An 18,515-nucleotide genomic window follows, 5' to 3' on the forward strand; every position below is an offset into this window, starting at 1 on the left:
GTTTTCTGATCACGCTGCGTATATCACCACAATAAATTTAGGAAAACAAGGGACTTACCGAGTGAGGAGCATATGAAAACTGAATATTACACTCCTACAAGATGAGGAGTGTCACGTAGCATTTACTGATATATGGAAAGAATGTGAAAAACGCTTTCCGCTGTACAATTATGCCATATCTTGGTAGCAGCAATGTGTTAAACGTAAAATAAGAATGTTGATCGACTATTCATGACAGAAAAACTTACGGATTAAAAAGACGACTGAGTTTTATTTTAACTGCCTTAGAGACCTGCATACCCTGGACACACGAGTACTGATTCAGACAATAAAGCAAAACTTTTAGCACTGAAGCGGCGACAGTCAGAAGGTTTTAAAATCAGAGAGCGGATACAAAAGAGGAAGAAACAGCTATGTAATATGTAATGCGTAAGAATAAGAGAAGAAACAGAAAAATACTGACAGATGTTAAGCTACCTGATGGAACTAATCTTACAAAACAGAGTGAAATTAAAGACGCGGTTCCCAAACACATCTCAGATATGATGTCCAACAAACCTACCGACGACAACGCGCGGCAAGATCCTGTTAGGAACGAATCAGGCATAATTAGCGCAGAGCAAGTGGAAAATCGCGCAACTGAAATGGAGAAGGACTAACTGGAAGATGCGATAACAAAGAGTCCTAAAAATAAATCTCCAGGACCTGATGGTATCCCATTGGAATTTTACCAGGTGTTCTGGCCACAAATGAAATACGCGTTGCTACGCATATTCAACGAACTCATCAACGGAAATGTTAACGTTCCCAAACAATTTCCTGAAGGGTTCATAGTTCTAATTCCTAAAAACTCAGTTAGCAAAGGGATTGAAAAGCTGCGCCCAGTAATATTACTCAACAGTGATTACAAGATTATGGCCCGCATATTAGCAAGAAGAACGAAAGTGGTAGTTAACTCTATAACTGGTCCGAACCAAACATGTGTAGGCAAAGACAGAAACATCCATCCGAATATATGCAAATATAGGGATATAATATCAACCGCAGATATCTGCCGAATAAAATATGAGGTAGTGTCATTAGACTTTGAGAAGGCGTTTGGTAGTGTACATCGTAAGTATCTCCTCGGAATCATGGAAGTAATGGGATTCCCTCAACGATTCGTGAGGATTACTCAAGATATACTAGAAAACAGTATAACACGAATAATGATAAACTTACAACTAAGTAAAGAGGTTGAGATGGCTGGATCCGTACGACAAGGTTGCCCGATATCAATGGACCTTTTTGCAATAGCAACAGAAACTCTCTTCGTGACACTCATGCATCATCTACAAGTATTACACAAAACGGCAAGAAAATAGTGAGCATCATCTACGCAGGTGATTTGGGCATACTTGTCACAAATGAAAATGAAGTGTCGAAAGCTCTTCAGATTGTACACACATGTGAACTTGCTTCTGGTGCCAAGCTAAACAAAAGGAAGTCAGGCATAATGAACGTAGGCAGAGGAATACGCATGCAAAATCAGGGACATTTGACGGAAATATCCAGATTGAAATATTAGGGTATTGGATATAAGTGCAACACACATCACACAGTTGCCGTTAATTATAAAAAACTACTTACAAGCATACGAGCATTTGTACAAGGAAACAGTATGAGGCAACTGGATGACATAAAGAAAACCTCTTTGGTAAATGCATATACCTTTAGAAACAGCAAAAACAATATTTGGGCGCTAGGAAGCTTTGTAAGCGAAGGAAACATTTTCAAAGTGAAGGTCGGCACACTAACACTCCCCTCAAGGAAAGGAGGATTAAAGCTCACTGATGTCAATTACAAGTTACGAGCGTTATACGTGTGTCGGTTGTACAAGCAATGGATACAGTTACAGACAGCTTAATGGCCCACTTGCTGAACGAAATTGCTACTGCCAGCCACCAGCCGTCAATGGACGTGCGGAATATAACAGCTGGTCTTCGTCACCTAAAACATTTTCTCGTTCAAAAATAGTTACATCTCCTCGCGGCTCAGAGAACAGCAGGTGACGAAAGTGAAGGAGATCTGTACATATTTGATAGAGGCCAAGGAATGAAAAATAATTGAAAAAAATACCCTAACAACGACTGGCGTGAAATTTGGAGCAACATCCACTGCCCAAACTTACTCTCCGTGGTGAAAGCAACTTGGTATAATGCAGTCACCAGGAAAATACCAAATAACTCAAAATTGCTTGCTATACATCTCACAAATTCAAGGACCCACGTCCGCGTCAGAAAACCTTCTTGATACTGAAGGACACAGGTTTTTGTGTGAAAGAGTAAGAGACATTTGGTATATAGTTAAGTAGAAGATAGTGACCGTCAAAAGAACATGTCGAAAAATCTTCACCGTCGCAGATTTTCTGACTCCAGACGCAGTGCCACATCATAATATGAAAAGAAATGCTGTCAACCGCTTAAAAGGATACACGCTGCATTATATCTTGAAGGCAGAAAATAAAAGCAAAGAATATTCTTGGGTGTACCTAACGACTCAGCATTATCATCTCATACAGACCAAAAAACACAAAAAGATTACGCATGCTTCTTAAGCAGAAGCATGGAATAAAATGCTTCACAGAACAAAAATGGAAGAAGATTGATACAGGCTTCATAGCTGTTATCCTCGCACAGCTATATATAACGGGTACAAGAATGTCTTAGATTCTTTCGCAAGACATTGAAGAAAAGAAATCTAGTCCCTGGCAAGAGGTACAGGACTAAACGCTCATGAAGAATTTTAGACAAAAAATTCTTTTATTTTTATTTTTTAATCGCCTTATTTCGTGAGAGGAGAAGTTTTATGTTCTTAAAATTTTTAAATTCAAGTGGAAGCAAGATTTCAGGTTCGCCTCATGAAGATGAGAGACTTCACGCTCAGTTCATTTTAACATAATTGTTTTTTCATTATCTAGAGGAATATTAATTTCCTTTGAATACCATTAAGAAGAAACATTTATTTCCTTTATGTTAACAACATAATAACAAATACGATTAGAGTCCCCGTCTGGCACAAATATTCATTATCGTCATTTCATTAGACATGCACGCATCCATGTACGAATGATCTTTGCACCGTACTTCTGAACTACATAGGCACTGGAATATCGTAAATATCGTAGTTCTGAGGCTATCTCAATACCTTCTACATCACATATTTCGGATTTCAGATTTTTAAATAAAGCCCCTTTTTGTGGCTAACAAGGGGAGGCCGCCAATTGTGAATTTCAGATTCGATTCATACTGCGCATAATAACAGCTCATGGCCAGAGGTGTAATGTGGCAAAGCACCAAGATGCACTTCTCAGCCATTGTCGAGAAAACACAGTAAAAAGATAAAAGAAACCGTTGCAGTGAAATACCCTCTACGATTGAAGATTTTTGTATAGCATCGTGGCGCAGCGGTAAGCGCTCGGGTTTGAAATCCGAAGGTCGCCGGATCGAATCTCGCGGCAGGCAAATTCTTTTATAATTTTTTTTGTAATTCAAATGTGTACACACACACACACATTATATATATATATATATATATATATATATATATATATATATATATATATATATATATATAATCTCAACGCACGCCACTTGCGATATATATATAATTCCGGGCAATCAGTTGCAACAATTATGCATATAAGAAGTTATTGAAAGTCATTTGTCGTGGAAAAATAATACTTGAAATAAAACACAATATCACAAATAATATTCAAGTGGATACAATTTATTGAAAAGTTCGGTATACACTCGCACATAATTAACAATTAGTGACCAGAAGTAGCTGGAGTATCGCACGAACCAGAGTGATAGTTATCATAGAAACATGGAAAGCAGAAACCAGCACGACATCGAGCACATTTCATAAACGATGCGTTTTTACAAGAAAAAGACAATTGATTATCTGTTGGGAAACACACCTGATTGACATTGTGAAAAATTGTTCCATCGTTCGTCAGGTTTGATGCATACCACGCGTATCCTTTCATACCGGCAAAAATCGGAGAAGACAATTGGTGGTGGACGATGGATTGGATTTGTATACAATCGTCTCTGGAGTTGATGTTCGCTCGATTAAAAAAGCACAATTTTGAAGGCGCTTGATCAAATTTTTTACCTGCCGGTAAAAATACACGTCACACGGTTGGACGAGAAGAGTGCACTTTTGAGGAATGAATTTTATAGTGCACTTTGGTAACTTCTTATCGTCCTGGAACATCTCATCGTATAATGCCGGGTTCGTTTGCCCACCCCAAGAGTCGATCAGAAGGAGAAATTCTTTCTCTTGTACGTATGGTTGCAAAGCATTTCGCAAGAAGTCCATGAACAAACCCGTTGTTAGTTTACCGGATTTGGAGGATGTAATAACAACGTTGGTATACTTCTTGGCGTACTCGTCGACTGTCTTCTGCACTCTGGGTCCAAACGTACCTGTGGACTCTTGGAGGCATAAGAATACAAGTGGCAAGACCCGTCTAGATATCGTGATTGAATATTGTGCCGTATACGAATTCGTCACCTTGTTCATGTCATGTCGGGTTACCAGGACAGCCTTTTTGTGTGTGTGTGTGTGTGTGTGTGTGTGTGTGTATGTGGGTATACATTTGTATTACAAAAAACAAATAATAAAAAAAAGTTGGATAGTGCGAGATTCGATCTGGCGACCTTCGGATTAAGAACCCGAGCGCTTACCGCTGCGCCACGACGTTGTAGGAAATCATTAATCGTAGAGAGTATTTCACCGCAACGGTTTCTTTTAACTATTTTCTCGACAACGGCTGAGAAGTGCATCTTGGTGCTTTGCTACATTACACCTCTGGCCATGATTTGTTATTATGCGCAGTATGAATCGAATCTGAATTTCACAATTGGCGGCCTCCCCTTGTAAGTAGAGCTCGATTCTCCATCTACCTTGTGGATTGCCAATGCGTTAATTCTATTATACACAGCATAAACGACAATTATGTTGGACACACAACTTATTGCATATCAACTTAGTCTGTCTATGCTAATAATACATCTTCTTTTTCTTATTTTTTCAAGTGTTACGCATTTGCCTGTCACATTCTCTTGTTCAGCGTCTTAGTTGTCTATGGTTAGTTTTTATTTGATCACTCCACCTCGCTCCTGGTCCGCATATTGATATTTTCCTTATTGATCTAAAATTCATTATTATTTTCGGTGTTCTGTTTTCACTCTTTCTTTTGACATGACGTCTCCATTTATCTCTATAATGCTTAGTCTGTTCATGTATGCTTCTAAGCCCTAGCGCTTGTCTGATTATTGTACTCACTACCATATCAGATAGGCTCCAACCAGCAGTTCTTCTTAGAAACCTCATTTCCAGTGCTTGTATTATTCGCTCATTTCCAGTTATCATTATACAAGTCTAGCTGCCAAAATAATGGTACTGCCATTGTTTTGTAGAAACTTTATAGCGTTTCTTTCCTCATCTTTTCATTCGATTTTCTGTAAATGGTCCCATTAATGTAATTGTATCTTTCTATTATTTCAGTATGTTCAAAAAAATGGTTCAAATGGTTCTGAGCACTATGGGACTTAACATCTGAGGTCATTAGTCCCCCAGAACTTAGAACTACTTAAACCTAACTAACCTAAGGACATCACACACATCCATGCCCGAGGCAGGATTCGAACCTGCGACCGTAGCGGTCGCGCGGTTCCAGACTGAAGCGCCTAGAACCGCTCGGCCACACCGGCCGGCATTTCAGTATGTCTTTTTCGTTTTTGAAGGAGATGGTATTTTCCAAGAAGTTACACCATTCACTCCCTCTGTTTTCTGGACGTTCATCATAATTTTGCTAGAAACCGGGTCTTGACCTTTCAGCAACGTGAGTTACGTTATTAGAGTGACATTGTTAAATTACAACTCTTGGATAAATGGTTTTTGAAGTGTACTCTTACTATCAGCTATAGGGAGTTGTTCATCAGCAAAGAATGCTCTCATCAGGTAATTTCTTTGGTTAATGTTAAAGGCGTAAAACTCCATTTCTTTTAGTCATTGTCTCTACCCATAATCTACACTGATATTGAAAAGTATCTGAGACAACCGACATTCTTGTCCTAAATCTAGATTTGTTTTTATTTTAACATTATCTTTTCAGGCAATGCCTATTTTGGAGTCTCGGCACATTTGTTGGATTACTCTTAGAAAGTGTTGTAGTATGCCTCTCCTTTCTAGTATTTGCCACAACATTCCCCTGTCTACACTGTCAACGTCTCTCGCGTGGTCAATAAAATGCAGAAGTGTTTCTCTATTAAATTCTACATGCTTTTCAGTTATTTGTGCAATGACAAATGTCTTGTCTGCACAGGACCTACCCTTCCCGAACTCAGTTTGCTCTTCCAGCAGGCTAGTTTCAAAAATTACCGCGAATCTATGTGTTATTATCTTCTAAGGTATTTTATATCCAGTATTCAGCATTGAACTACCCTATCTTTCTCACAGTTTCCCATCTCCATTCTTAAATACAGGTGTTACAGGTACCACTATGGTTAGTTTCCAGCTGTTCGGAATACTAAACACATGTAGCATATCAATTTCTCTTACAAACAGTAAGTAAATATAAAAGGAGAATTTAAACAACTGTTAAATATAATAGGCATTAAATGTTTTAGGTAAGAACAATTGTTTTTAATGACATCTATAAACGTGAGTTTACGTTGCAAGTGCTTGACGCTATAGCTAATTACGGTCTTTTATGCCCTGTCTTGGAAATATGTTTCTTTCTAGAAGTCGTGGTATCGAGAGTAATACTCTTGTCGTCAATTGGTGCCCTTGGATTGGTAGTTTTGGGATCAGCAATGACGCCATTCGTTGCCTTGCGCACGAAGCCTCCTTCGGCACCGTAAACGACTGCGCCTTATTAGTTTTCCACATTAGCGAGATGCGTTGACTCTACACTTGCTTCACGCTATAGACGCCAGTTAAACATTTACAAAGCCTTAAACAATGATTATCAGGGACATACGCGCAGGAGCGCTGTTCCAGCTGAACGGCGTGCAGCCTTATCGCCCATGTTCGGTCTTCCTTATCACCAGTTTTTATCTTTCACAAATAAGGAAGGCTTTATGCATTCTATGACAACGAATAATCATTTCGCCGTATGCTGCTCGTTCGTTGCATTGGCTGTGCGAGAATATGCAGTTTCTGAAATAGATAAGTAAAAGTTGCGGCACTCACCTAAGGGGAATCCTATAAATGGAGAGAATATTTGTACGTATACGAGCTGCTCACTGTAATATTCCTCCGAATCGAATATAGATATCATTTATCTTACGATTGTTCCTAGCAAACACAGCGATTTCCTCTTTCTTTAATTTGTGTTCATACGTATAGCGGGAAAACTATTTGGTGCTTTATTCGTATCCATTTTACTAGCTTAACTTGACGAGTATAATATTCCGTCTCTTTTCCGTAAAGGTCTCTGTGATCATTTCCTTGGTTAGCGTAACTCCTAAACTGTAATAACTTTAATTATATTATAATTATTACGTGTTACAGTACTTTTGTTGGTTAATACACTCCTGGAAATTGAAATAAGAACACCATGAATTCATTGTCCCAGGAAGGGGAAACTTTATTGACACATTCCTGGGGTCAGATACATCACATAATCACACTGACAGAACCACAGGCACATAGACACAGGCAACAGAGCATGCACAATGTCGGCACTAGTACAGTGTATATCCACCTTTCGCAGCAATGCAGGCTGCTATTCTCCCATGGAGACGATCGTAGAGATGCTGGATGTAGTCCTGTGGAACGGCTTGCCATGCCATTTCCACCTGGCGCCTCAGTTGGACCAGCGTTCGTGCTGGACGTGCAGACCGCGTGAGACGACGCTTCATCCAGTCCCAAACATGCTCAATGGGGGACAGATCCGGAGATCTTGCTGGCCAGGGTAGTTGACTTACAGCTTCTAGAGCACGTTGGGTGGCACGGGATACATGCGGACGTGCATTGTCCTGTTGGAACAGCAAGTTCCCTTGCCGGTCTAGGAATGGTAGAACGATGGGTTCGATGACGGTTTGGATGTACCGTGCACTATTCAGTGTCCCCTCGACGATCACCAGTGGTGTACGGCCAGTGTAGGAGATCGCTCCCCACACCATGATGCCGGGTGTTGGCCCTGTGTGCCTCGGTCGTATGCAGTCCTGATTGTGGCGCTCACCTGCACGGCGCCAAACACGCATACGACCATCATTGGCACCAAGGCAGAAGCGACTCTCATCGCTGAAGACGACACGTCTCCATTCGTCCCTCCATTCACGCCTGTCGCGACACCACTGGAGGCGGGCTGCACGATGTTGGGGCGTGAGCGGAAGACGGCCTAACGGTGTGCGGGACCGTAGCCCAGCTTCATGGAGACGGTTGCGAATGGTCCTCGCCGATACCCCGGGAGCAACAGTGTCCCTAATTTGCTGGGAAGTGGCGGTGCGGTCCCCTACGGCACTGCGTAGGATCCTACGGTTTTGGCGTGCATCCGTGGGTCGCTGCGGTCCGGTCCCAGGTCGACGGGCACGTGCACCTTCCGCCGACCACTGGCGACAACATCGATGTACTGTGGAGACCTCATGCCCCACGTGTTGAGCAATTCGGCGGTACGTCCACCCGGCCTCCCGCATGCCCACTATACGCCCTCGCTCAAAGTCCATCAACTGCACATACGGTTCACGTCCACGCTGTCGCGGCATGCTACCAGTGTTAAAGACTGCGATGGAGCTCCGTATGCCACGGCAAATTGGCTGACACTGACGGCGGCGGTGCACAAATGCTGCGCAGCTAGCGCCATTCGACGGCCAACACCGCGGTTCCTGGTGTGTCCGCTGTGCCGTGCGTGTGATCATTGCTTGTACAGCCCTCTCGCAGTGTCCGGAGCAAGTATGGTGGGTCTGACACACCGGTGTCAATGTGTTCTTTTTTCCATTTCCAGGAGTGTATATCCTCAACACGCGTATTAGGCAGACTCCTTTCAAATTTCTTCGGAACACTGAATACTATGGCTGGGTGTTGTGTGATGTTCTTAGGTTAGTTAGGTTTAAGTAGTTCTAAGTTCTAGGGGACTGATGACCATAGATGTTAAGTCCCATAGCGCTCAGAGCCATTTTGAACTGAATACTATGTTCAGTTTTGATTGCGTATTTTTCAAAAATTTAAGCTGTTTCTGTGTCTTTGGCTTTTCTTTTTCACACCCATATGCTCAGCTGCTACACAAGTACTACACAGCCGTCCACTTCATCAGTCTATTACTTCAGACTCAGCCACTGACTAGGCGCTCTACTGATCAACACACTGATAAATAACGTGGTTCCTTATGTCAGAGATAAGTGAAATGAAATCACGTGAAGCGATAATAGTTAAATCCGTTCAGAAATGCTGAGTCCGCAAGGTAGTGAATATGTTGTGAAAAATGACTCGTGGTTGTGCGTTCCAGCCAGCCGGAGTGGCCGAGCGGTTCTAGGCGCTTCAATCTGGAACCGCTTGACCGCTACGGTCGCAGGTTCGAATCTTGCCTCGGGCATGGATGTGTGTGATGATCTTAGGTTAGTTAGGTTTAAGTAGTTCTAAGTTCTAGGGGACTGATGACCTTAGCTGTTAAGTCCCATAGTGCTCAGAGCCATTTTTTGTGCGTTCCATTCCTCCACCAGCGCTGTTAACAAGTGAATATGGACGTGCTGCAATATGTCTCCCCAATGTATCCCACACGTGCTCGATCGAATTTAAGTAGGGGGAATGATCAGGCCTGTCCCTTCGACGAATATCCTCTTATTCCAAGAGCTCCTTGACCTGCGCTATGCGATCGCGCATTGTCATCCATAAAAATGAACTCAGAGTGAATACATCCCTGAAAAGACGCACATGGGGACGGAGTTAGGAATCACAATAACGCTGACTGGTGACGGCATCGAGTTGAATGATACCATGGTCAGTACGCCCATGTAACAGATGCCTCCCCACACCGTAACACCTGGGCCAACAAAATGACCATATTCGGCATTGTACCTGGGTGCGTTACGTACCCTTATATGACGAAAGGTGGGAACACGTAATGCATCCAGGACGTTGTCGAACATGGTCATTTTGGTGGTCTAAGTGCCTCTGATAGTATCCTGTAGTCAATGAGACGAACAGAAGTGACACTTTTATTCAGAGACATTAATTATACTGAAGTAACGGTTTTCCTAGTACATCCATTCACACGTACACCGCAGGAGAACCTGTGGTTATTTGCCTGGAACAAGAGAAGGATATAATAACTGAGAGTGAATGTTTGGCTGCATCCTGGAGGTGTACTCAGATAGCTTATACGGCTGTTCCCGATAAGCAGAAGGTTTGGGTTCGAATCCTGGTCTGTTACAAATTCACGATAAATTCATTTATGCACCCCATGAGCTCAAATTTGTGTGATCTGTGGGGGCTCCAAACAGCTGCGGTGATTTTGTTTAAATAAAGCAACGGCAGATTTCTTTTCCATATTTGTTTTGCAGAGATATCTACACAAATAGTGACCTCAGTGAGACTTAAATGTCTAACAAAAGAAAGTCTCCGTTATTTGAAAGATGTCTGATGATGGTTCGATGAACCCTGAGCCAGGCTCTCACTAACGAATTGCGAGGTAGTCATGTAGATGTAGAGAGAGACTGTTTCCCGTCGCAGAACTTGAATTATCACCTACCAAACAGCTACTAAACATGTTTCTTTTGCAGACCGGTTTCGGAGGACTATGGTTGCACTTCCAATGTAAACAATTAATATGAAACTTCTTGGCAGATTAAAACTGTGTGCCCGACCGAGACTCGAACTCGGGAACTTTGCCTTTCGCGGGCAAGTGCTCTACCATCTGAACTACCGAAGCACGACTCACGCCCGGTACTCACAGCTTTACTTCTGCCAGTATCTCGTCTCCTACCTTCCAAACTTTACAGAAGCTCTTCTTTCAGGAGTGCTAGTTCTGCAAGGTTCGCAGAAGAGCTTCTGTAAAGTTTGGAAGGTAGGAGACGAGATACTGGCAGAAGTAAAGCTGTGAGTACCGGGCGTGAGTCGTGCTTCGGTAGTTCAGATGGTAGAGCACTTGCCCGCGAAAGGCAAAGTTCCCGAGTTCGAGTCTCGGTCGGGCACACAGTTTTAATCTGCCAGGAAGTTTCATATCAGCGCACACTCCGCTGCAGAGTGAAAATCTCATTCTGTAAACAATTAATTTTTATCAGGTTACCTTCCATTCAGAAGGCTGTCGCACTCAGCGACTGTTATATTGACTTGTAAATAATAGATTTCAGCTATCAGTCGTCCTTTTAAATGATATTGGCAGATCTAGATTTCAACTAGAAACTAGGCATTCTCAATGCACTATCATTTTGGTCAATGCATGTAATGCCTGTTGATCGGGCTTCATCTGCAGTTCATTGAATTAACTTTTGATTGTCAGAGTAATATCTCATTTGTAATCATGAAAATGAGTATATACATCCTTGAAAAATGGCAAATAAAGATCGAAACACATATATAAAAAAAGTACTCTGTTTATTTTAGGAGATGTTAGTAGAGACTAATTCGAATAAAACATTCCATATAACATGTATCCCACTTTCATTGGTCACAAAGATATGTCTGTTACAATGCAACCTAATCAAATACTCACATACGGTGTTATGTAAACGCAAACGGTGAAGTTCAAAAGTGATTTACATGAATTCTGCCAGCGACTTCAGTGCACTTTCCAATTCTCTTGACAATACCACATGTAGCTCTTCTGAGATCAGCTTGGAGTTTCTTTATGAGAGCAGCACCATTCATAATCCGAAGGATCAATTCATGTCTTGTGTCAGTAGCGAGCCAGTGGGTGTGTTGGACCTTCCATTGAGCTACGGACCCCCTTGAAGATGTCTCCCGCAGTCGGAGACGAAACGTTGGGCATCGACACAGAATTCATCAACCGACCACGGCATAACAGCCCGGATAATTATAATGGACATGATATTTCCGGCCGTGAAAGTCTACATTTTAGTGTCTTGTGTTTACATTTCTTTGTAGAATTCACCTCTCAACCATTCCCACAGGCAAAAATCTAAAGGGGCAACTACCGAAGATCTCCGTGGACAAGAAAGGTGACAATTTCTGACAATCTATCCTTCGAGGGATGTTAGGTTCAGAATATGCTTAGAAAAGACATGAGTAATCACTCCTCAGTCTGGTACTCTGAGGTTAGGAAGCTGTCTACCGCACGACCTACAAGCTGTAGTGGGATTTCCATTACAAAACCCTTTCACAAATCCCATGACGGCATACCCAGTATTTATAAATAAGAGTGACGTGCTTAAATGACAAACTATTTTTGGCGAACATTTCACAGTCAACTCAAGCATAACATCACAGTATGAACTTCATCACAGTTCAAATGGTTCAAATGGCTCTGAGCACTATAGGACTTAACATCTGTGGTCATCAGTCCCCTAGTACTTAGAACTACTTAAACCTAACTAACCTATGGACATCACACACATCTATGCCCGAGGCAGGATTCGAACCTGCGACCGTAGCAGTGGCGCGGTCCCGGACTGAGCGCCTAGAACCGCTAGACCACCGCGGCCGGCAAACTTCAACACAGAAGTGACAGACAGTAAATAAACTTATACTCACTGGGGCATAAACACGCTAAATACAACCTATCTCTCTAACTATGTGCAACTTTGCAACCAGTAAAAATTGGACACTTGTTATATGGAACCTTTTATTCGAATTAGTTTTTACTACCACCTCAGACGCAGTTCAGCGCCCCACAAACCAAACATCATCACTACCACCTCCGAAAACATTTACTGTTCCTCCAGAAACATCCTGAATAATACGAATAAACAGTGCTAGTCAATTTTAAAGCTCTGAAGATAGAAAGACACTACATGAGGAGGTATGAACACAGAGTGCGTCAAAGCATCCAGCTGACCACCCCCTTACGCCTTACAGATCCCAACTGCGGGTTTGGGATACTCCACCAAAATTCTGAAAAGCTTCAAGATTACCTGTTTGCTTCCTATCTTAACTGTATAATACATTAATCCAGCACTTTAGACAAATTAGTACTGTTCGTATGATAGGTAACCCAGAAATAAATTTCCCTTGATCCCTCCTCGCAGTACAATTGTGCGGCTATCATTCTGCAAGCGTTGTAGATGAAATGAATGAGAACTAGGGTTCCATGAGGTCATTAGAGGTGGAGCACAAGCTTTCATTTCGAACGATGAGAAAGAAAATCGGTCGTTTCATATCAAGCGAACCATCCCGGAGCTGTTTATTCCGACAAAGCACAAAAAACATAAATAAACATGGACAGAGGGAAATGGAATACCGCTCCTCCTTAATGAAATACGTCGCCCGATGACTGTAATGGAGGAAATTTAGAAATGTAACGGAAGGTACCTACTTGACTGAAAACGAAAAATGGTACATATCGTTCTAATAATATATGTGTATTTCTTGACGAAGAGAAATCCCCAAACGTAAAAGTAACTTCAGGCGCTTTATAGGACAATTACTTTTCACAAAAGCTTGAGTGACCTAGTGGGTAACGTCGGCAGTTCCATAAGGCTTATCCCAGAAAAGTAGCAACGCTACAAAATTGTAGGGAAATCTCAGAAGACCTGCAGAGGTTCGGTACTTGATGCGGGGATTGGAAACTGACCCTAAACATAAACAATGCAGAGTATAGTTATAGACGTGTGTGTATATGTATATGTGTGTGTGTGTGTGTGTGTGTGTGTGTGTGTGTGTGTTTTCTTCGCATTGTGGCTTACTTCTGTATCAGTTTCTGTAAAAATTTAAAATGAAGCACGTCTGGACACGTTTGAAATATTCTCATAGTCTAAAACAATAAAGAGAACTCTACAATGATGTATGAAGCATGAAAATTTCATTTAATCTCTCTCAAACATCAGCTGCATGTTGGTACTCTAGCTTTCGTCAGTTTTAACGTCACCAAGTTATACTACTTATATTATTTTAGATATGCATGTCGAAGAGTAAGATAACCTCATACCATGGAGAGCACGTCATACGTTTACCACATTATTCTCAATTAGCTTCCTGTAGATCTGATGTAGTTCCCTAGCCGGAACTACCTATATCTCTTTGCCGCACTTTGTTCATTGCGTAAGGTTTTGTTGCATATTGGATGCCATTGTGTCTCTAGTTCAAAATCGTCGCCTTTTTGTGGGCCTACCTTCTCAACAGGAAATAATATGGGTTGCTCAGTGGTTTTTTAATTTTAATTTCCGAAATGCATAATTATATGCAGCATTTTAAAACAGTTAATTGCCTTATATTTATATCTCGAATTTTACTTTATATTCTCGTTCCAGCCAGGCTTTTCACGTATCATATCTACTGTCTGTCCTATGCTCTCATGGTCTCTTCTTTGGATCCATATCTGTCATCTGTAAGTACATGCAAGAGATTCTTAATTATCTCGTAGATTCGCTAACTTTAATGAAGTTTGAAAATAAACGGTAATGTCAGCTGTTGTTTAAATAATCGTACGAAAAAACTTTCGGCTATCGTCGGTTGATGAATGTTGGAAGGCAGTTCATAACAAAAATTTAAGTCACTATGTCATTTCTTTTCCGTCTTTGCCATTCTTAGACACAAAATTATTTTACCCAGTAGAAACGGAACAAACCTTTTATGATTTTTTTATTGTTTTTCAAGCATCCAGTATGACTGATTTCATGGATGAATAGTTTATGTGAAGTTAAATAAAACTTACGTCTGCCGTATGGCTACATTCTGATTGTTTATCGAAAGTAAAAAAAAAAAAAAAAAAATCAAGTGGCTCTGAGCACTATGGGACTTAACTTCTGAGGTCATCAGTCCCCTAGAACTTAGAACTACTTAAACCTAACTAACCTAAGGACATTACACACATCCATGCCCGAGGCAAGATTCTAACCTGCGACCACAGCGGTCGCGCGGTTCCAGACCGAAGCGCCTAGAACCGCTCGGCCACACCGGCTGGCTTCGAGAGACAGTAAAAAGTGGTAAGCATCTGGAATGACCTGTATCAAATATGAAAGGAAACACCTCTGCTTTCAGAATTACAGATATAGATTGGATAATTTTTGTAGCGGTGTTTATTAAACAATTTGCACTAAATTAATGTGAATATCACGTAATGTAGTGAAGTAAGAACTATACATCTACGACTACAATGAAAAGTGAAGGTGCTTCGCTTACCGTGTTTGCGATTTCCCTGTAAATTTAGGTGCAGAAGCAAATCAGGAAGTGTGGTAAATGACCGTGAAATCTAGTGAAGACAATGAGAATGCTAAGTTGCAGCGACAAAGAGAAGCCTACCATTGTGTGCCTGCAACACATAAAAGTACTCTTAGTCACTCATAAATATTTCATAGGTACATAACGTGGTTCCAGACAGGAATCTTTGTGCTTTCCCGCAACAGACGTTGCTTGATCGATGTTTTATTGGTACTGAAGCATTGTATTAAGTAAAAAGTTTTAGTAAATAAGCAGAGCTGTCCTCAGTTCGAAGGTCGATTTGAACACCACTTTACTAGGCGTGGTCCCGTTTGAGGTCGTGTACCCTTTCCTTCCCTCGACATTTGAACTGACCTACACACCCAGTTACGAGGGGATCTATAGTTTAACGTGGATTTTAAATCACGGTGTAACTTAGTATTTTTGACTCGTAAAATCTATTGAAATAAATGAAAAAAGCGATTAGTGACAAAAAGTGAGGATCGAGTGACGATTTCAATCCCAAAGCTTTGGACTGCTAGTTTGCTACATACCCACGAAACCACCTTCCTTTCCTTTCTTTTTTCAGTCGTAGCATTAGTAAGAAATTCCCTTTACGATAGTAAAAATCCTTCTACCAGTGGCTGAGTGTCTTCATTATCTTCCAATAATTGTAAGTGAAGGAGGTAATTTCTTAGTATAGTACATCACTAGAAACATCCTTTATGATGGTTCTAAAACTACGTTATTTCTTAGTACAGTACATCACTAGAAACATCCTTTATGATGGTTCTAAAACTACGTTGGTATCTTGAATCAATGACCGTACAGCCTGTTCGACTCTTTGGGGTATTCTTCTAGCATCAAAAATCACATATACATGTTGCCACAAACAGGAGAAGTCTTCTGCTTCAACTGCAGTCAGTCTATATGGAATAAGTATACAAACGGTGGGGATGCGTCTTTAGAAAACGATTTCAAGTAGTCTAGAAAAACTCAGAGTAAAAGAATTTGAGGAAGACCTCTTTTGTCTACTTTTTTTTCAAAACTAACACAAATTAGCAGTTTGTTTCGATGCAGTTCGACCTTTTACTTTTTGTAGTTATATGAACCTCATCATCACTCTGAAAGGCCCCAGCTCAGCACACACTAACAGTTTTTATAGAATGATTCATTCTGTTATGAACACTCGTGCCTGTAAAAATTCAGAAACACCGTCCAAAGTCTTATACTGACTGTTAAAATATTTCACACCAACTACAGAAAGCAGTGTAAATTTTTTTTGTGGATTTTTTTGGCACAGTTCCGGAGATATGTTCTCATTCTTAATAGTGATATCCTAATCATTACTTTGGAGATGTGCGTTTACCAACATAACAAGTGCAGTGTCTAACACTATCGAGTGGTAACCAGAAAAGTTTTAATTGTTACCTCGAAACAGTAAAGTCACGTAATCAATTTTTAATTTGCTTGCAGGTGAATGTCTGTAGTCCTGGTATATATTAAAATCCCGTGTCAAATTTCCGTAGCACGCCGTTAGAGGAGCGAAAACAAAATGGCACAACTTGATAAAGTGGTGTAACTCCATCAATGACTCAGCGTATAACGCAGATGCTTTCTATGTGGATAAACAAGTCTGAATGACAAAAAACGAAGTGGCAGAACATCTCTCTATGAAGGACCGGGAACTGTAAGAGGCGAAGAAGCTCTGGTCCATAATGATCGGCGTTTCATAATCTCGGCACTAATGGAAAAGTAAAAATCATTCACGCAGCAGTTCTCAACGTCATGTACCACATTATGAACATTAGAAAGTTGTCGCCTAACAGATTCCGCGACTTTTCACAACCATTCGAAATGCTAGCCGTACCAAAGCAGTAGAGGAAGTGTTGCAGTTGTGTCAAGCCAATACAGATGACTTTTTTAGCCCTCCAGTCATCACAGACGGGTCTTTGGTGTACAAATATGCCTCCGAGACAAAGAAAACAAGAAAGTAGTGTAAACATGTTGATTCGCAACCGCCAAAAATGGAGAAGATCCAATCATCATTGCCTGCCGGTGTGGCCGAGCGGTTCTAGGTGCTTCAGTCTGGAACCGCGCGACCGCTACGGTCGCAGGTTCGAATCCTGCCTCGGGCATGGATGTGTGCGATGTCCTTAGGTTTGTTAGGTTTAAGTAGTTCTAAGTTCTAGGGGACTGATGACCTAAGATGTTAAGCCCCATATTGCTCAGAGCCATTTGAACCATTTGAACCAATCATCATTGGGCAAGATAATGGTGACTTTTTTTTTTGACACTGTCAATGTGTAGAGCTAACAGATTATGCTCGTAAGGGGCAACCCGTCAAAGGGGGTTCTAACAACATATCCTGACGAAGTTACGATAGCCTTTCAAGTCAAAGCTTCGCGGGAAGCAGTCTAAGAGTGTCTGTTTGCTGCACGACAAAGCCTCAGCTCATTTTTCACAGGCCACAGCCGCACATACTTCTTCTTTGGGCTATCGAAGTTTGCCCCGTCTCCCCGTATTCTCCTCTAATGGCACGAAGTAGTTTCTCTCTCTTTCCTCGTATGAAGAATGAATTTCATTTGCAGGCATTTCCAGAATGACGACGAAATTATTTATGAGGTCGAACGTTTTCTGAGCATTCACCCAAAATGCACACTTCTACAAGCAATACCTCGGGCAAGCCAGGAGGAATTTGGCGCTTTGAAGGGTGAATCGGTAGAGAAGGACGTGTCAAGTTTCATGATCGGAGTTTGAATTTTTCGAGGTGATAATTTAAACTTTATGCAAACCGTCGTAAGCGCACTCATAGATCTCCTGATAGTCCCTGTCGCAATAGTGATACACTGGTCTGTGACATTAATGTGAGCACCTACGAAAACCCTGAATAACCACATTTTGCAGCGCGGACCGTTGCGAGACTTGCAGGCAGAGAGTCACTTAGATTATAAAAGATATCGACAGGGATGTTGAGCCAGGCCGACTCCAGGGCCGTGACCAGCTGCGTTAGATTTCTCGGCTGTGGATGCATGGAGCTAACAACCCAACCGAGGTGGTCCCACAGAATCTCGATTGTGTTTAAATCCGTGGAGTCTGGTGGAGTACGGCAAATTCATCCTGGTACTCTTCGAACCACGCACGTACACTGCGAGCTGTGTGACAATTTGCATTGTCCTGCTGGTAGATGCTTTCGTGCCGAGGAA

The 18,515-nt window shown here is 41.5% G+C and overlaps 1 protein-coding gene across 1 annotated transcript in view; it reads left to right on the plus strand.

The window, feature by feature from the left end:
- The window catches only part of LOC126471196 (zinc finger protein ZIC 3-like), a 442,250-nt gene that overhangs the window by 99,692 nt on the left and 324,043 nt on the right, over positions 1 to 18,515 (plus strand). The window lies entirely within an intron of this gene.

The sequence above is a fragment of the Schistocerca serialis genome, chromosome 3, assembly GCF_023864345.2.
Source record: "Schistocerca serialis cubense isolate TAMUIC-IGC-003099 chromosome 3, iqSchSeri2.2, whole genome shotgun sequence".
NCBI classification, from domain to species: Eukaryota; Metazoa; Arthropoda; class Insecta; order Orthoptera; family Acrididae; genus Schistocerca; species Schistocerca serialis.